This window comes from Saccopteryx bilineata, chromosome 8 (assembly GCF_036850765.1).
Source record: "Saccopteryx bilineata isolate mSacBil1 chromosome 8, mSacBil1_pri_phased_curated, whole genome shotgun sequence".
Classification (NCBI taxonomy): Eukaryota; Metazoa; Chordata; class Mammalia; order Chiroptera; family Emballonuridae; genus Saccopteryx; species Saccopteryx bilineata.
Window position 1 is genome coordinate 20,576,002 of NC_089497.1, and position 21,890 is coordinate 20,597,891.

The window sequence follows — 21,890 nt, forward strand, 5'->3', positions numbered from 1 at the left end:
CCTGGCTGGCTAAATTTTTCACAGGGTCAGAGACTAAGACTACTTTAATATTGGAGACCGGCTTGCAGGGTCTCAGTTTCAAGATCCATCTCATAATCTAGGATATTTTTTTCTAGCTCCAGGTCCAGCTATAAAATATACATTCCTGCTACCTAGAAGAAATAAAAACTAAGGTAGGTAAGGCTTGATTATGCTGTTTAAAGGCATTTCCAGGAATTCACACACTATTTCTGCTTCCGTCCAATTGGCCAGTACTTAGCCACAGGCCACAGTATCTTGCAAAATGAACTGGGAACATAGACTTTATTCTCACTGGTTACATACCCAGCAATATTTTGAATATTTTATTACTGAGAAATGATGGACATCTAGCTATCATTGCCCTATGTATTAAGTTCACTGGAGTTTGACATCTTGTGGAAGTTAAGCCCAAGATTTCTTGAACTGGGCTGCACATGCAGGTCCGGAAGTCAGAGAGAGAGAGAGATCTAGGATGAAGGTAACATAGTTGTGATGGATGAATGAACAAGAGTTAAAAAAATCACTCAGAATAAGTGAAAGAGGGGTGTTGATAAAACTGGACCAAATTCTTTGAAATTTTTCATTTCTGAGTCTCTTTTTTGTGCCTGTTCTCTTAGCTTAGGTTTCTTTCTTTCTTTTAAAATCCTCTCTTGTTTGTTAGTAGTGATTGCCCGAGCACTTTCAGTGGTTGACTCCCTAATATTCTTCAATCACATTCATTCTGGTGGTGTGTCTACTCAAGTGGATTTAACTATCACGAATATGCTGATGACTCTCCAATTTCTGTCCCCATTGCTATGAACCTCTCGTCAGAGGATATGTAACAGCTGCCTAGGATATTTCTATTCAGATCCTCATCTGCATCTGAAATGTAATATACAGTACCTTTTAAAAAATCTTTGTCATTTCTGTCTGAGCAAATAACATCATTCCTCTAAACTACTTGTAGATCCCTAAACAATTCATTATTTTTGTGCTTCAAGTAATTGTAATATTTTCTTAGATGTTAATTTTCTTTCTTATTATACAAATTAAAATCCCCATGAAAAGAATTGCAACTTATTTTTTTCTAGCCTTTAATGTGTTGAATATATAGCATATTATTCAAAATAAATATTGATGCCAGGAAGAAAATGACAAGCATGAATGCTAAATGTTACAAAAAGAGAATATTTGGCAAATTTCTATTCAAAATTATTGGACTTTAGTATTAGAAATAATAAAAATATGTATCTCAGTAGGTATTTCTTTTATGTAAATTGATGCTACACTATGGATATCACTAGTAGTATTCTCTTTCTTATAGAAATTATATAGGTACATGGTGCTTGCTTGCTATTGCTGTCCAGAGAAAGTCTGTCATGCTAATACCTTATCTTAGATTCATATTTATCTTGTATTAATATAGAAAAATTACTTTTTTGTATTTTTTTATTTTTCTTAAGAAGCTGGGAGACAGAGAGACAGATTCCTGCATGCACCCAACCGCGATTCACCCGGCGTGCCCACCAGGGGGTGGTGCTCTGCCCATCTGGGATGATGCTCCATTGCAACTGGAGCCATTCTAGCACCTGAGGCAGAAGCCATGATACCATCTTCAGCGCCCAGGCCAACTTTGCTCCAGTAGAGCCTTGGCTGTGGGAGGGGAAGAGAGAGAAAGATAGGAAGGAGAGAGGGAGGGGTAGAGAAGCAGATGGGAGCTTCTCCTGTGTGCCCTGACCAGGAACTGAACTCAGGACTTCCACATGCCAGGCCAACATTCCATCACTGAGCAACTGGCCAGGGCTTAGAAAAATCACTTTTCATTATACTATTTCTAAGCATGTACTGAGCATGTATAAGTCACATCATAAGGGTCTAGGAAAAAACCCTAAATATAAAACCTCCTCTGGTCCTTCAAGAGCTTTCAATCTGAGAATTAAACAAGGCACAAGAATTGGTGGTATATCTATTTCTAGTTTTGGGGATCTTCCTCATAGTTTTCCATGGGGGCTTAAACAGTTCGCGATCCCACCAACTGTGCACAAGGACTCCTTTTCTCTGTATCCTAACCAATACTTGTTGTTTGTTGACTGTTTGATAATAGCCGTTATAATTGGTGTGAGGTGGTATCTCATTGTGGTTTTGATTTGCATTTCCCTGATGATTAGTGATGTTGAACATCTTTTCATATGTCTGTTGGCCATCTGTGTGTCTTCTTTAGAGAAGTGTCTGTTCATATCCTCTCTTTTTCAGTCGGGTTGTTTATTGAGTTGTTTGAGTTTCTTATATATTTTGGATATATCTAAAATGATATATAAAATAGATGTACCTAACAACCTAACAATTCCACTTCTGGGTATTTATCCAAAGAAAAGAAAAACACTAATTTGAAAAGATATATGCACCTTTATGTTTATTGCAGCACTTATAATAGCCAAGATATAGAAGAAAATAGATGTTCATTGAGAGATAAATGGACAAAAAAAGATATGATATATATATATATATATGTATACACACACACACATACACACACAGTGGAATATTATGAAGTAATGAAAATTAATAAAATTCCTCTATTTGAGACAACATGGATGACTTTAAAGGGTATTATGCAAAATGAAATAAGTCAGGCAAAGAAAGAAAAATACTGTATGGTTTCACTTATAAGCATAACCTAAAAAAATAAACAAAATAAACAAAATGAAAACAGACTCAAGGAAACAGAAACCAGAAGGATGGCTACCAGAAGGGAGGGGGTAGAGAAATGGGTGAAGAAGGGCAGAGGAATATAGTCAATAATATTGTGATAAGCTTACACACTGACAGGCAATTAATAGAATTAGTGGGGGGATTACAGTGTAAGGCACATAAATTTTGAAACATTAGATTGTACACCTGAAACTAATATAACAATATACTTATATTTTAAAAAGGCACACAAACTATGAAATATAATTGTAGTTTGTGATGAGAGAAGTATACTTAATAAGTAAGGTAACAATTTAATTAGAAGAGTAATCTTTGTAGGTTAGGAAACACTGCACTGAGAATGTGAAGTGGGACCTGAACTCTAAGGATTCAGCGTGTCAGTCATTGAGGAAATGATCTTCCAAGAATGACAAACATTGTGGATAAGAAAATGAACACAGGCCCTGGCCGGTTGACTCAGTGGTAGAGCATCGGCCTGGTGTGCAGGAGTCCCGGGTTCGATTCCCGGCCAGGGCACACAGGAGAAGCGCCCATCTGCTTCTCCACCCTTCCCCCTCTCCTTCCTCTCTGTCTCTCTCTTCCCCTTTTTCAGCCAAGGCTCCATTGGAGCAAAGTTTGCCCGGGTGCTGAGGATGGCTCTGTGGCCTCTGCCTCAGGCACTAGAATGGCTCTGGTTGCAACAGAGCAATGCCCCAGATGGGCAGAGCATCGCCCCCTGGTGGGCATGCTGGGTGGATTCCAGTCGGGCACATGCAGGAGTCTGTCTGACTGCCTCCCTGTTTCCAACTTTGGAAAAATACAAAAACAATAACAACAACAACAACAAAAATGAACACAGAAAAGGAAACAAGTATGGGAGGAATGACTAAATGAACGAAGAGTACTCATGCCTGGCATTCTGTGGATCAATTTATTTTTTATCAAGAGTAACAGTTTTTAAAATTTTAGTATTTTCATCATTAAATTGATGTCTATTAAATAGACATCAATAACGGTGTCTATTTACTTTTGAGTTGACTTTACTGGAGTGATAATAGTTATTCACATTAGGTAGGTATCCAATGTCCCATTCCATACGGCACCATCTGTACACCGCGCTGGGCATTCACCACCCAGGTCACGTCTCCTTCCATCACCATTTATCGCCACTTCACCCCTTTCCATCTCCCCACATCCCTCCCTTCTTCCACAATCGCCACACTGTTGTCAGTGTCTAGGATCATTTTTTTAGAACTGATCATTCAGTCTTTCATATTCTGCAGGGATCTTCAAACATAGTATATTTTCAATTTACATGTTTTTTTAAATATATATATACTCTATGCATGTTGTTAATAACTATTAGGAGATAAAATTTTAAAATTATTTTCTTTGCAAGATTATATAGCATCAGAGGAAAAATGATGACATATTTGAAATATGGCAAGAGCACATCAAAAATAGTTAATTATATAAGGAGACTATGCAAGGCAAAAATATATACTCTTTAAATGGAAAAATTGAAGATATTGTCAGCCAAATTTCATTAGTAGTTAATTTCACATTGACTCCCTGGCAAAATCAGCTACTCATGTGGAACGTCTATTAACTTTAGCAGGTGTTATGCATAACTAGCTTAGGGCATATTCTAGTCCTCTGAGTGCAAGTACAACTCTTAGATTGATAAGCCCACGTGGAACTCCTTGCCATATTAAAAGGGATTTATCAAAATTAATTAGAAATTTCATAAAAAGCCTTTAGAGTCCAAGAGATTGTTTTCTTTCCCCTGGTACAAACCAAACCACATGTACATATATAGCAGTTTTTAAAATAAAAATGCATAACTCTGTTCTGAGCAGTAGTCATGTGTTTCCATTCCTTTTTGGCCATAAAGTTCTCTGGAGCTAATTTCAGTTGAAATTTACTCAGTCTTTTTAGACTCTGAATGTTCCAGTACTTCAGTGGCAGCTGCTGTATGAGTTCTTGTCTAATATCATTACCCAACATTTTACTTTGCTCCTTAAAATTAAAGTATTTGGTTCAACATGAAACTGGGATCATATTGAAGGTGAGCAGTTTTTGTTATTGTTTAGGCCCTGTGTTTAGTCTGGAAAGATATTAACATTGTTTGTTACAGCAGGAAGGTATATGGGAGAAAAAAAAAGTGTAATAAGATTTTTTTTATACAGTATGTAACAAGGCACACATAATCAACTATTTGTTCTGCAATGTAAATCCACTCTTCTATATAATTTGTGCTATAATTTTTCAAATGTTTTATCTTGTTTTTGTTTTTCTATAGCTAGCAATGAACATACTTATTGGATACCAATAAGTATGAGACAGTTTTGATAGCTTGGAAACAGTAAAAAAAATTAATAATCCAAGTTTTTTGGAAGCTTAGATAAAAATAGGAAAATAAAATGTGTGTGGATAACTTTGTTTTAATGCTGTTTATTAAAATACAGTGTGAAAAAAACACTTCTAGAGTTATAGAAGTGATCTGAAATCTTGATTTTATTTGCCCCAACTTATTTAAATTTAATTTGTTTAAACACAATTGTGACTTATTTGCTACTTTATAAATTTTGTTCACTTTGACATTATCTAGGTTATACATTTGTGGAACAGTAAAGGCAGTTATTTTTAAATTGGAGCTTTAAAATAGCAGATTAAATATCTCCTTACATATCTCAGACATTGTTCCTAGTGTTTATAAATTTAGGGTACAAAAATAATTGTAATCTAATTTGTATTCAGCCATTTTCATTTATTATGTAATAGCTTTAAAACTGCTATGTTTTAATGGTAACTTAGTTTTCAGCTTAAGGGAAGAGTTGAGCTACTTTGTTAATGATAAAAAAAAACTATGATTATTTTGCATTTTTAAAAAGTGCATACGAATCTTTTAATCTCTGCCTACACCCATCAGAACAATTGCCTTCCAATTTAATTATATTCAAAATGCAAGAGAGATAATAAGTATCTTGAAATTTAACTTGATAAATATTCATTTGCCTTATAGGGAAAAGATATGAACATTCTCATATAATTAGCTGCATATTTTTAAACCATGCTTTCATTGACTTTTTTTTGAGGTATATTTTATATATGCAAATCTGCTAATTTATAAGGTAAGGATGTAAAGAGGCTGAAAACAAAAACTGAGAAATCAGATATATTTATTCCCATTCTGCCCTCCTTTCTGGGGAATAGGCTTTCTAATTACAAGAGAAAAGTCATTCCCTCTTTCCACCTCTGGGTCTTTGTTTTACTGAATTTAAGCCGGTCAGGGTCCTTAATTATAAAACCAGACTTACCATTCTTTCCTAATTGCTAGAAATAGAAAATCCTTGCCTTTTTTTTTCTTTTCCTCCGTTTTTTTTTTTTTATGTTTGTTTTGCTTTGATTTGATTTTTACTCAACAGGCAGGGAATTCAGACCCCAGTAAGAGAACGCTGCCACAGCCTTGAGAGATGACCCTCGATTTCCTCACAGCTCTGAGGCTCACAAAATTCAAGCCAGCGTGCTAAGGTCCACGGGTAGGCCAAGTTGTACACTTTCTGACCAATGCACAAGTGCTAAGGCACAATTTTATTCTCTTTTTCTGTGGGGTTATGATTTGGCATATGGTAACTGACATCTCACCTTTGTGAAGTGTCCACAGTTTACAAGTTGCATGCGCTCCGATGATTGAAGAAGCTTTTCCAAGCAGCCCCGAGCGCCATTGAGATCATGTGCTGCGAGGTTAGACAACCAGCCCAAGAATCCCAACTGGGCTTAAGGCACTGTCAGTCCACGTCCAGTGCTTCTCATTGGTTTTCTCTCTAACTTTACTGTTCTAAAGTATTCTGCTAGCATATTGCTTTTACAAAAATTGCACCTATCATTAATTAATTTGTTAGGCAATTACGAGAAAGTGGTTTTAGGGGGAGAAAATAAATTATTTTCTTTAAGATCTTTGTACTTTTATTTTTCATGAACTGTTCAGTTGCCTCGGTTTGCTATCTGTTTGTATTTTACTGTCCTCGGGCTTGATTTCACTTTTATTTTCGGGTTAAGGTTTATGACATTTTAGCACCATCAATATTTGATTAGAGTTATCATAATACAGAATTGACAGATACGGTACATGCAGGTATTACAATTACAAATATGGATAAATTATATTTCAAGAGAATGAATGAATGATTGGTAAAATTAACATCAACGATACAGTCATATTTATTGACTGGTTATTAGTTTTTAAGTAATAATTAAAAGAATCATAAGGATATCTTATAACGCTCATTTTACTTGAAGGAAGAAATAGGATTCCGCCGCCAGGTAGAATTATTTCTCTGTGGAAACTTAAATACTCTACACGCGAGTGGATAGATAACTGGTCCCAGAAAGGATTCCACTCCGCTGTTATGAAGTGTCTGATAATAGCGGATTGCACTCTCAGATTCTAAGCTTAAGCTCAGAGATGGTTTTACTTTTAATGAAAAAGTCCTTAGAGAGCTTGTTTGTACTAGTGGTGGAAACCAGATTGGACTAAAAGCACTTTATTTCGGCAGAGTGAGATCAGCACATGCATTACTCTACCCATCTAGCCAGAAAATGATGTGTCATACTCGGTTCTGCAATTTAATAACATCCCCGCCTTCTGCCTCCCTCCCACCGCCTCCCTCTGCTGCACCCCTCCAAACCTGAGGGGGTTTCAAGCTCCTTTTATCAGCTGCTGCAGTTACTGCGCTTTGGTGAGCCCCCTCGGAGCAGAGCCTAATGAACCTGGGGGAGGGGCGGCGATACCGGGGCGAGATAGATGGAATTGTGCTCAGACTTCGAGTTCCAGTAAGAGTAAATGCTACAGATGAACAAAACAGTCTTCAGACCGACAATCGTCAGGGTGGAAAGAAACACACAGTTTCAGGGAGAAATTTTATTTCTGCTCCTTACTTGCCTTTGCGTCCTTGTCTCGCACATTTTCCCACAGTCTGCAGTGACATCTGCTTGCAGCTGTGGTAACAATGGCTCCTGAACTGACTGGTTACATTGCACAAGCTTTCAAGTAACCCAGCTGTAGTGAGGCAGAACTCCTGAGATTGCTGTTGTTATATAATGATTACTATTATTGTTATTTTGTGTTAAAAGTCAGAACTTTCAACGGTTGTGCACAGAAAACAGTCTGAATGTCATCTAGATTAGAATAATGAAGAAGGCTTTAATTTTTTTTTCTTGTATTTAAAACTTGCTTAAACATTCACGTTTCTGCCATAAAGCTTTTAAATTATTTGTTATTATGTTTTAAAAATATATTTATTATAGATAAATTTGACAAATGTAAAAACACAGAAGGAAATCATTTCTAATCTCACTACCCAAAGATAGCCAAATTTTACATTTTATTTCTATCCTTTGAAAGCTTTTAAGCAAACATAATTTTTCAGCTTAAACTTTTATAATTTAAAAATATATTTGAAGTTCCTTTATTACCCAGATAAATTGGTATATTTGGTAAAGAGCAGAAATTTTGGAACATATTAAATAGGATACAAATTATATCAGAAGGTTTTCTTAGTAAGGCAGTTGCTTATAAGACAGCCCCCAGCACGAATAACAATTCATTATAGCTTTGCAGTTTTGTGAGATATTTTACTCTATATATGATAAAATATTCATCCCTTTTTTTCTTCTTTATGATAAGGCCACATAAGACTATTTTGAATAATCCTTATATCACTACATTAATAACAGGTAGAAACAGCTTTCAAATAATCTCAATCTTTTGACACCTGACAGCAACTTCTATTTTTTTTTCCTTTGCTTCTCTCCCATAAAAAGGCAATATTCTCTATCTGTTAAAAGGAGCATTCTGACCTGGTCGGTTCACTCAGTGGATAGGGCACCTGCCCAGCATGTGGACGTCCTTGGTTCAATCCCCAACCAGGGCACACAAGAGAATTGACCATCTGCTTCTCTTCCCATACCTCTTTCCCTTCTCTCTCTCTTCCCTTTCTTCCCCAGTGGCTGGGGATTGGTCTGAGCGTTGGCCTCAGACACTGAGGATAGCTCACTTGGTTCAAGCATCAGTCTCTACAGGGGGTTACCAGGTGAATCTTGGTCAGGATGAATGTAGTAAGTAGTCTGTCTCTCTATCTCCCCTCCTTTCACTTAAAAGAGAGAGAGAGAGGGAGAGGGAAAATTCTATAAATATTGTAGTATGAGAATTTCATGAACAAGATGCTTCATCTATTTTTTTCAAGTAAGACTTTCATACATTTATAGGGAAAATAAACAACAACAAATAAAGCTCAAAATAAAATATAAACTAAAACCCACAGAAATCCCTGGAGGCTTCTGAAGGAAAGGAAGGGCCCCTGTGTGAGGTCAGGCCTTGGCCAGTCACCTTCCTGTAGCTTACTGTAATATCCAAACCAAAGCTTTCAATACTAATGACAGGCTATTCATTAAGCTAGACAGATAGCAAAGATTGGTAGCTTGGTGACTTCTCTTACAACGCCTGTAGACTTAACTGTATTCTTTAGTGATCATCATCACCCCAAACAGCAGGCCCACTGTCCCCAAAGTTTGAGCATTTGCAACTGTCTCTTTCTGGAGCTCACTCGGACACTAACCTCGCTCACTCCTTCTCTCTCCTCTTTGGGTCTCTGCTCAAGTGTCACCTTCTCGGGACATTCTTTCAGAACTTCTAGCTAAAATGTTGCCCCCACCCTCACTGTCATATCACATCCTGTCCATCATCTTTGTTGAATAAGTCTCTTAATCATGTGCATCTATCTCATCCATACAGTATTTAATCATTTATTTATTTCCCTGAAGAAAAATGCTCAGAGTTTAAAAAAGTATCTGACACATAGTAGACACTCAATAAATAGTTTCAGAATCAATAAATAAGAAAACTGGATTTTATGCCTACTCCTCTGAGTGCATATCTACAGTTAACTTGGCAATGCTACCGCAAAAGTGTTATATATAAATTTTCCTGAGATTATCTAAGGAATTACCAATGAATGCTATTTGTCATAAGCTCTTCTTATACCGTAAATCCTATAAAAAGTTTTAAAACAGTCTTCATGTTTTATAACTTCCTCTTAAAGACTAAGGCACACATTTGGGCACTTATTTAATAACTCTGAATAACTACTACTTTAAAGTAATTTTCATGTAAAATTTCAAATATTCATCCTTAATGTTCATTGTATGTCCTCCCCCAATACCCATTATTAACTTATAAGAGAAAAGAACTACTTTCTTCCTCCTAAAACTTAAATGTTATCTGCCAATCATTTAATATCATTATCATCAGATAAATCATAAGGATGAAAATAACCAACTAATAATAATTATGAGGGAAAAAGGAGCTAACTTAAATTGAATTATGTTATTCACTGTGAAAACTGTGCACGCACACACACACACACACTGGTAACACACACCAGAAAACACCACATTTGGTAATGCTACTATTAATCCCATTTCACATCTGAGGAAACTAGAGTTCAGACAGATTAGGTAACTACCTAAATTATCAAAATGCACAAGAACACACTGATGATTCAAATCCAAATATCTGATTCCTTAAATTCAATGGGAATTATGTATATTAAAAAATTATGTTGTGATTAATATGCATTAATATATTTAAAACACTTATTATTTGTAGTGCTAGGTCTATTACAGATGCAATGGAGAATATGGAAACATTCATTAGTTTGCACAAAATTACAAAAACGAATCAGCATTATATCTGGGTTCTTTCCTTAGCACCACACTAGCTCTAAAGGAAAGAGAAAGTTTCTAACACAGTCAAAACTTGGTGTCTTGGCTGGAAACCAAGAGAGAAGAAATTTCCTGCACTATGTTTGCAAAGCTCTCTACCCTTGCCCCTCTGGTGACTCCTCACTGTGCTGTGAGGTAACCCTAGTGCTATCAAAAAGTCAGCATAGATCATACCCTGCTCTTCACAATTTCTGTGACACATCATAGATGTGAGGATGGTGTCTCAGGAACAAGTACCTTGTCTTCCTTCACAAGAGTTGTGTCCAGAGTCACCAGTTGTCCTTAACCTGCAGAGAGAGAAGAAATACATTTTTGTGACACAGACACAATCATACGATTATTTACAAGTAGATTTATATTGACTTTAGCAAGTGAAAATTGTACACTTTGGAGAACACTATTTTTAGAATCACGTATTATAAATGCTTAACTGACCTCAGGTAGATGTTCAAGATCTTGCTGAACAAATATTCCATGAAGTTTATGAAGCAGTAAATAATTTATGCTTTGTTTTAATAGTTCTCATTGTAGCATGAATATTCATAGTGTACATAACGGGGAAAAGAACCAGTTGGATTTACTCAGACTCTTGGGAGAAGATAAGATGCTTGTTTGAAAGAAGTAAAGCATTAATCCTTTGGTTATTTTTAAAAATATATATATATATAGTTTTAAACTTTGGTGAAATTATCATTACTGTAAATCAGAATAGCTGTCAGTGTTGTGGTCTGTTCCTCAGTTGTTAGCAACCTTAACTTTTGAACTAATGAGGAACACTAATATTATTTTAAAACATTTTATTTAGCTCTTTAAACTAATTTTCTGATACTAATTTAGATATCTGCAGTTCTTATAATGTAACAAATAAATAAAGAAATCATGTATTTATATATTTTTATACACACACACACAGAGCTACATCCTAAAATCCCTTACTTATAAATATTTATCTACTCTGTCACCACCACAATTGTGAATTTATTGAACAAAATAGAAATCTGCATGTGATTTGATCAATATTCAATAATAGAAAAAATGTTTTGATTAACAATTTGATTAAATAGAAATGTATTGACTATTTGTTCACTGCAATTTATTTTGTGAAACACAAATGAGAACACATGAATAACTAATACCATGCATCTATCCCAACCAGCTTTATTACTGACTACTCATTTCCTCAGTTGAGATCATCCAGTAAAACTTGGAAGAGACCTAGATATGTGAAAAGTTTAGATTTATTTCAGTCTATTAAATTGCTCCAAGTAGCAATTCAATATTGGTCACAAAATATATAGTTCTTTTCTAATAGATTGAAAAAGCGACTTTTTTTTTTCTTCCTGGATTTCAAAAGCACTTCAAATTTTTGTCTTTGTGTTTGCTCTATCCTCTTCAAAATTTCAGGGAAAGCTGTCTAGACAAAAGATTTAAATGACATGGTGACATATTGGTCTCATAACTCTTTCTATGAAAGAAACTCAAATGGCTATCTTTTATTTTCATTCAAACACTCCCGCTAACTTTAGTCTATTTTGCATGATCCTCATAAAATTTGTTTCAAAGCTCATGTTGTCACTATTGTTTCCTTTGTTGACCTTAAAACCAATGTTTTAAAAAATTGGGAACACTTTGATAGCAATGTAGATTTTGTATCAGTCATTATTATTGACATTGCATCAATTATAAAAATGTGGGTAAGATTCTAAATAAAACCTAACTAAAATTAAAATGAACAGGTGCATTTAAACTATGCAAGCTTTAGATAAAATAGAACAAAATATTATTGCAGTGATATTGAGCCTTTAAAGATATAATGAGAAGGGTATAATCTTCTTTTGTCTAACAGTAGAGTTGCCAGGCAGAATTAAGTCATTTCAGATAGCAAGAGAATTCTGAATTCTTTAAAGATGACACAAATTGCTGCATCAGGCAGTGCTTATGAGGTGACCTTTTGTATTTACACCTAAATACAGTATTCATGTTAAAAAGCATTCATCCAAAACTAATCTGAAAATCTATCCAATGGTGCACAAAATGTCTGTGTTCAATTTCCATGTTTTACTTTGACACTCAGTTGGTGGAAACTTATTTAAATAACATTAGAATCAGGAACGACTGAGGAGAAAGCTGAGTGAGCATAGGTGGGATCCTTATTATTTTTAAGTGGGCCCTCCACTCTCCATAGTGTCTGGATTCTGACAGCATTTACCTGTATATCAATTACATGTTTTCTTTTCTTTTATTTAATGAATATGTGCAAAATGTATACAACATAACATTGCAAAATTTTTTTAACCTATGTATTTTATGGACTCTGATATTGTGACATCTTACTAGCTTGTACCATCTGATCCTCTGGGAGGTTAGTTCAGGGTTTACCCCACTTCAAGGGGTATAAATTCTCCTCGATGAGATATTGGCAGCTACCTCATGTGGAAACGTGGGAACAGAAATGGCAGACAAGTAAATATTCTTCAGAGGCGGAGGTAAACTTTGAACATGTTGGATAAAAGACAAGAGAATCAGCAAAAAGGTGTGAACAAATCTAATCCATTAATCGTTAAAGATTCAATAATTCTGGTGGTAAACAAGTTGAGATAGATAGACCATTTGGTGTGTCTACAGAAGCACTCACTGACAGTTTGCTGTAAAAAAAAAAGAGAGATCTCACTTAACTACAAGGTTTGAAAAGATATATTTCACCAGTGAAAACAATTGAGAAATAAGAGTACCACTGGGAATTCTATATACTTTTAAATTTTTTCTTGCAATTTCTTAGCTTCTAGACATGTCATGTGTAATGATTTGAAAGACCTCTGAATGTTTGTTTTCCCAAATTCCAGTTTTCCAATTGTTTTTTTCTCCACTGAGAATTTGGATTTTTTTTTTCCTCAGAAAATAAATCATTTTTGAAAATAGCTCAAATCTTGGCTGAGAATGATGAGAAAGCTGTATTCTTCCATCAAGAAAGCTTGTTTCATTTCTCTTTTCACCTGGGTCACTGGCCTGAGGTCTGTAAAAATAATATTTTTTCTTTTGTTTTGATGTAGTTGAAAAATAGGTGACAGAAACTTAGGATCAGGAAACAAAAGCTATATACTCTGATATATCAAATAAAGCTATATAATCGTCTTTCCTAACAATTAACATTTTCAAAGATATTTTATAAATAATATTATATTATTTTTATCCGCTTTTATTTTGTTTAACCTTCATATATTTTACTTTCCAAGTCTTTCCTGTGAAACAGTGAATTCAGCGGTACTTTTTCTCCTATAATTATCAAGAAATAACCGTTCTTTTGGAGAAAAGTCTCAAGTAGGTCTTATTCATTATTACAGACCAAAACCTTCTAAATTAAATTTTCTCAATTGATTTATTTTTTTTTTAGGACTAAAGTAAAGCAATGTCAATGACATCTTACTAGGATGCAAACTCTGTTTCTAAATACCTAAATTCTACCCCCGAGAACAGACCTGTGCACATAGATAACTTAAGGTAAATACATGCTTGAATCAACCCTTAGAACAAGAAGCGGTATTATTTCGAGGGAAAAAATGAAACAAGAATCAGTTTGTTGCTCAAATATCTCCAGTTTTCTTTTTGCATGTTCCTTTTGTATATGTGTGTGTGTGTGTGTGTATAGATTTAGTGTTTTCCATTTCTACTTGCTAGAGAAAGCAAATTGACATTTGCTCTAATCTCACAACTTCTTTCATAATCAGTCAATCTTATATCCATGTGTGCTATCTACTTACATCATCCCCCCTTCAGAGCTATCAAAATACCTTCCTACCTACTCTTTCTGCCTTTAGAATTTTGCTTCTGTGTAACAAAATATTTTCTAAAATAAGAAGTTTAATTACAAAAGTTTATGCATTAAAAACATTTTCTTGTTCTCCAATGACAAGTATTAAGTCCAAAATGCAGATCATATTTGGACTTAATATGATCTCTCTCCAGACTGTCCTCCTGCCCTTCTCAATCCTAGATCCAGCGAGAGATAACTAATCACAGTTTCTCAATGTGCCATGTGTGTTTTTGTCTTTCTTTACTTGACCACATGGAGTTCTACTAGGTATGCTTTAAACCTTCAATCCATTGCCTCCTTATCTGTCACATCTTCTCGGGTCATCTCTCTTTCTAACACTCCCAAATACTTTCAGATACTCTGATAGAATATTTCATAATGTCTTCTATTGCTCTTTTATACATTTCTCTGTGCATCTGCTGAGTGATGAGTTCCCTGGGCAACCATTCAGTCTATTACCAGGCTTCCTAGCTTATATATGTTATAGATTGTGGAGTAAATGAAAATATATGTTATAATATATATTAATAAAAATAAAATATACATGATCAAAGGATGTGTTTGTATATTACTTATAGCACATTAATCTATGTAAAGCATAAACATGTCTTATGAAATTATCATGAATAATTTATAGTGGGGATGGTTTCTCTTAATTAGTTTAAACACTGGCACAAAGAGAAGCCGAAGAAAAGTCACCCACTCCTTTGTTGATGAGGTAAATTGCATTATTACACACCTTTTTTTTCTAAAATAATTTACATGCTGAAGACTGTTTTGACTTACTAAACTAATATATATTTTCAACAACTTTAAGACCTTTGGTATCACTGTATTGGTAACAATAGGAAGAACATCTATGATTTTAATTTTCCAATTTAAGTAAAATGTGCATGGGTCCATAGTGAATAAGGTAGGGATACAAGGTCAACAAGTAGAAAGCAAATATATATATATATTATATATATATATTATATATATATAGTGAGATATATTTGGTTTTGAGTAGTTTGTAATTTTTTAAAATGTTAACACACACACACATAATTAAGTAGCTTTATCAGATTGCAACTTTCAGTCAAGTGGATTTATGGGTAGATTGAATATTCAGCTCCATCTTTTTGTTGTTGTTGTTTAGAGTTACTAAATGCACCATTAGTTACTATACTGTCCGCTCCTTCTCAGCACAGCCTGAGCAAAATTATTGGATGCTACAGTAGTTCCTGATTTGCTAGCCCCTCCGGCTGAAAAGAGAGCATATGCAAGGCCTGGTTTGCAACAAAGTAAGGCAAAATAATTACCCTCTAACAGTTATGATTCAGTCCTCCTGCACACATACTGAGAGGGCTAACCTAGGGCACTCCTGTATTACAGTCACCATTATTTGCAAAGCTCAAGATGCTGTAGCCATCTTAATATTCTTCTCTAAGGGCAGAAACAGTCTGTGTGACTAAGGAGGACAAGGAAGCTTTAGGGAGGGCCAAAGTCAGATAAATTCATTTTTAAAGAAATTATTGACCGTTTCTCTAAAATTACCACCTCATGGACAGTGGTCACTTTAAATTAACTGCTTGACATTTTACCAAAAGACAGTTTTCCTAAACACTTATTATCCAGTATGGAAATTTACTTCTCTGTCACCACAGTGATATTTATTTATGGAAAGTGGAAAAAGTTTCTCACGCTCAATGAATAAATTCTCGGTGATAAACCTTGTCCTGTATTTTTAAAGTTTTTGAAGGTTTTCTTTGGCATTAGTTAATATACTTGATAAATTACATTAATTTTATGTGACTATAGTTTAGAAATTATTATAAAAATTCATATTAATTATTAAGAGAGCTCAGCTTATATCTAAACATGAATAGATAGCATGTGAAATAAATATTCTTGTTGATATCCACATTTGATGTTAAACTCCTAGTTGTTGTGTGTGTCTGTGAGTCTGTGTGTCCAATTGCCATATAAATAATCAGCACATAAAGACCGTAATCATGAAAACAGGCCATCTGAGAGAAGAAGTGAGCAGGGATAACACATCACTACATCTGTTCTCTTGAGGAGAGTTCCCAAGTTGAGAAACAATCTATATTATGCTTTCTAAATATTTTGTCACATTTTGTTCCAGATGATTTTAAATGTGCCACTTCAAACCACATACTCCCATAGAAATCTTAAATATCATTGACACCTAGTGTCTTTAAAGGTCAGGCCAATGGCAATAAACAAACATTTTCTATGCACCAGACACAGTCTAAGACTTGGAAATGCAAAATTTTGTACTTGTTCACAGGCATTTGACAGTTCAGTGAGAAACATCAATTTACTTTCAGGATTCTAATAAATGCACCAGGTATATATTTGGTGAAAGGTGAGATCTCTAAATTCAGAGAGTTGAGTGAAAATCAATCCACTTAAATCCCAACAATCATTTATACATCTGGTATCTCACTTTCCAGGATTATGGGCTGGCAACTGCGATTTTAACTGAAGACTGAAACTTAGTTTGATGGCAATAAACCAGTATTTTCTGTTTGTTAACTAGTAATAGAAAATGTTTTATTTTACATTACACATAAAATATAAAAATAGTGCCTTAAAATATTTAAAATAGCTTTCCCTAGAAAGCTTTCCAAGAAATCTGGAAAACCTCAACCTCAAATTCAATAAGATAGCATCACTTGAACTTCAGCAAAGAATAATTGAAGTTCTAATACCAGCTATATTCTTTAAAAAAAATAAATTATTCAAGATATAATAAAAATGTTCAACTAATTCTGATCTAAATCTCAATATTTTCTAAAAGTACGTCCTTAGCATTGTGCTTAATACTTAAAAGCTATATTATTATTTTTAAAGATACTAGGAATAAATATAAAAATGGAAACAATTTCTTAAAATATCTAAAAACCTCTTCTTGTAATATTTGATCTAATATTTTATCACATTTTATACATGGTTTTAATTAATTGTTAAATACAAGATTTAGCAAAAGTAGATTTACAGTTGTGAGTATACAAAACATCTATTCTTGTATTATTTATTAATTTTTATATTATTTCCCATATGAATAATTGTAAGTCTACGTTTGCCCCACCCTGTATAGATACAATAGATCTCTTTTTTGACATTTTGACACAGAATAGCCTCAGACAAAATATTAAAAAATTAAGATTGTCTGTTTAAAACAATGTTTTTCTGCATTGACAGACCCCTGAGAGCATTGATTTTTGGCACATAAACCATTCATCTATCTATCTATCTATCTATCTATACCTATTTTTAAAATTATACAGAGTGCCACCTAAATAAAATGGAAGCAAATTCAATTCATTTATGAAAAGCAACAGATGCTTTTGAAAGCCTGATCCTGTTGTTATTCTGAACCTGAAACAGAGGGAGGAACACCCTTTGAGTTTCACTGAAATTATAGTGATCTAAAGTTTGGGGGAAATTCAATAATCACATCACAGACAAAACATATATGCACATATATTGTCTTGCTTTTATTTTAGTGGTAAATAAAAAAGTAAATGTTCAATGCATTCCTACTAGTTACGTGTCAAAAATGGAAAGCAGTGGGCATGAGCCTGAAAAGAGAGAAAACATTTAATTTATTCAAGCTCCCCTTGTGAGGTTAGAAAGAAAATTGATTGTGGTGTATTAGTTCTTTTCAATAAACACTCAAGAATTCAGCTAACTGAAAGCAATTGATATGGGTGGAATCAATACTGCAGTAGAATACCCTAATTGGGTGTTGTTGGAAGTTTTAATTCTCATTAATCAGTTTATTCTTTCAAGGGTTATTTGATGGAATTCTTGTTGATGAGTATCTCTGAAGCTTCACTGCTTAAAGAATTTGTTTATTGAATGGTGTCCTACTTGAGATCAATTTGTGGATATCTGCATTGTCATTCGGGCAACAATACAAGCATAGAAAAAAAATGAAAAAATTACATAACCTACATTATGTTTATATTTCTTCCATTCCTTTCCACTTGGTGGAATACATCTAAGCTTCAATGACAATGTTTCATTAAAAGTGATTGTAATTAATAATTTCAGTCAGGTAACTTGTGACCGAATCACTCAGTGAGCTCGTTGTGTGTCACAAAAGATTTGTCCCAACCTACGTGTAGTTGCATGCTCCTTATTTGCCTTTTCACTGCTAGTTCTTTAAAATGAATTAGAACAACTGTTATCTTTCTTAAATCACCTATGCATATATAAATCTGGTCTTTCTCTCTGGAGACATTCGCTGAAGTTTAACAATGGATTCTCGGGAGGAGAAAAATGGTTTCGTTTTGGACCAGGTACGACGATCAATTGTGGGAGCCCTCACCTGTTCTCACTAATCCCGGTCTGGAAGGAAAGGGCCACTCAAAGTCAGCGTTTCAGAGAGTCTGTCTTCTTCTCCTTTCTCTCTCTCTGTCTCTCTCTGTCTCTCTCTCTCTCTCTCTCTATTTGTTTGCTTGCTTGATTTTTTTCCCTCTCCCCCCTAAGCTAGCAAAAGAATTCTCACCTTGCCTTGGCCTACTTCCAGATAGTTTCATGTCCTACACTAAAAAATATTAGTGTATGTGTGATTCAGTCAGTCTCTCCTTGAACTAATAATGCTTAATTTCTTTAAACACCATTTTGCAATTACCTTCATTTATTTGCATACACACTTCCTTTTTTTTTTAACACGAGAGGTGGGCAGATAGTGAGACAGACTCCCGCATGTGCCCAGACCAGGATCCACCCAACAACCCCCATCTGGGGCCAATGCTCAAATCAACTGAGCTATTTTTAGCTTTTGAGGTGAAGGTTGAATCAATTGGGCCACTGACTGCAGGAGGAAAAGAGAAAGAAGAGGGGGAGAGGGAGGGTGATATAAACAAATAAATACAGTGTGTCCGTAAAGTCATGGTGAACTTTTGACAGGTCACAGGAAAGCAAAAAAGATTATAGAAATGTGAAATCTGCACCAAATAAAAGGGGAACTCTCCCAGTTTCATACTGATTCAGTGCAGTTCGATGTGGGTTCATGCACAGATTTTTTTAGGGCTCCTTAGGTAGCTATCCCGTATAGCCTCTACAGACTCGTCACTGACTGATGTCCTATCAGAACGGGGTTTCTCCACCAAACTGACGGTTTCCTTCAACTGCTTATCCCACCGAGTAATGTTATTCCTATGTGGTGGCGCTTCGTTATAAATGTGCCGATATTCACATTGCACTTTGGTCACGGATTCGAATTTAGCAAGCCACAGACCACACTGAACTTTCCTCTGTACCATCCACATCTCGACTGGCATGGCCGTGGCCTTCTCTACTGTATACACGGTGTTACGTCATCATCTGCACATGCACACATGCTGCCACATCATCCTACAGAAACTGGGAGGGTATTCCTTTTATTTGGTGCAGATTTCACATTTCTATCGTCTTTTGTTGCTTTTCTGTGACCGGTCAAAAGTGCACCATGACTTTATGGACACACTGTATTGAAAGTTTCAGTATTCTGTGTGCTCATAACTACAGTAAAATTAATAAATTTGAAAAAATCTTTTAGAAAACTCAAAGCTATGCATAATTTATTCTCTCCATATGCTTTTATATAAAAATAAATGTGGTTTACACATATCTATGCAGATATAGTTTCCAAATAAATTTAGAAATATATTCATTTTAACAATTTTTAAGAAATTAAATGAAAAAAGCAGTTTATTTTAGTATATCTGTGAATACTTTCCATCTGTCCATTCATTCAAAGACAGTCTGAGCATATCAGTGACTACTTACAGGTATCCTTTGGAGAATATTAATTGTTTGTAGTTTCATTGAAACTATTCTTTCTGAGACTTCTTGTCTGCCTAGAAAACGAAGTCCACTGTGCTTGTCCTAGTATTATGTCAATAATTCCCTTTTACAGGGAAATTAAGAGCAACGTGGCCTAAAGGAGAGAAGTTCTAGAGGGGAAATTACAAGACAGGGCTTCTCATGTGGGCCAGCTGTTGCCTGTTTAGCTCTGGGCCACTCACTCACCCAAGAAAGCACCTGAATACTGGGGCTCACTGATTTCTTACAAGGATCATTGTAAAAGTGCCTTGAAAACTCTTAAATTTATATTATATGTTACTAAGACTTTATAGAGAAAATAAAAGTCTTGATTTTTTTTTTTGTATTTTTCTGAAGTTGGAAACGGGGAGGCAGTCAGACAGACTCCCACATGTGCCCGACCGGGATCCACCTGGCACGCCCACCAGGGGGCGATGCTCTGCCCATCTGGGGTGTTGCTCTGTTGCAACCAGAGCCATTCTAGCACCTGAGGCAGAGGCCACAGAGCCATCCTCAGCGCCCGGGCAAACTTTGCTACAATGGAGCCTTGGCTGTGGGAGGTGAAGAGAGAGACAGAGAGGAAGGAGAGGGGGAAAGGTGGAGAAGCAGATGGGCGCTTCTCCTGTGTGCCCTGGTCGGGAATCGAACCCGGGTCCCCTGCATGCCAGGCCGACGTTCTACCACTGAGCCAACCGGCCAGGGCCAAAAGTCTTGACCTTTTAAAAAACTTTTGACATTTCTGAGATATGACACATGGCCTGATATTAAAAATCAATGACATGACTTCTAATATGTCTGAGGTTGAAAAATTGTTCCTCTTTTGGTCTTGTTTTCTTTTCTGCAAGATTAAATTGCAGTCCACGTGCTGGAACATATTGATTACAATTTTCTGATTTTAAATTAAGGAGATCATAAAATAAGGAGCACACTCCCAAGAAGCATTGGGGTATATTCAATAATGAACCCTGGCCCTGACTGATTTCCTCACTAGATAGAGTATTGGCCCTGCATATGGATGTCCCAGGTTCGATTCCTGGTGAAGGCACACAGGAGAAGTGTAAAAAATAAGAGGAAAGCCTGACCTGTGGTGGCGCAGTGGATAAAGCATCAACCTGGAAATACTGAGGTTGCCGGTTCAAAACCCTGGGCTTGCCTGGTCAAGGCACATATGGGAGTTGATGCTTCCTGTTCCTCCCCCCGTTCTCTATAATAAATAAATAAAATCTTAAAAAAAAAAGAGGAAGGAAGGAAGAAAATAAGGAAAGGGAAGAAAGAAAGAAAGAAAGAAAGAAAGAAAGAAAGAAAGAAAGAGAAAGGAGAAAAGAGAAAGAAAGATAGAAGAAAAGAGAGAGGGAGAAGAAAAAGAAAGAAAGAAAGAAAGAAAGAAAGAAAGAAAGAAAGAAAGAAAGAAAGAAAGAGGGAGAAAGAGAAAGGAGAAAAGAGAGAGAAGAAAAGGAAAGAAAAGAGAGAAAGAAAGAAAGAAGAAAAGAGAGAAAGAGAGAGAGAAGAAAAAGAAGAAAGAAAGAAAGAAAGAAAGAAAGAAAGAAAGAAAGAAAGAAAGAAAGAAAGAAAGAAAGAAAAAGAAAGAAAGAAAAGGGAAGAAATGAGCCTTGGTTGGATAGCTTGGTTGGTTGGTGCATCATCCCGAAGCACAAAGGTTGCCAGTTCGATCCCCAACCAGGGCACATATAGAAACAGACTGATGTTCTGGTCTCTCTTTCTCTCTCCCTTTCTTCTCTAAAACCAATAGATATACTGCTCACAAAAATTAGGGGAT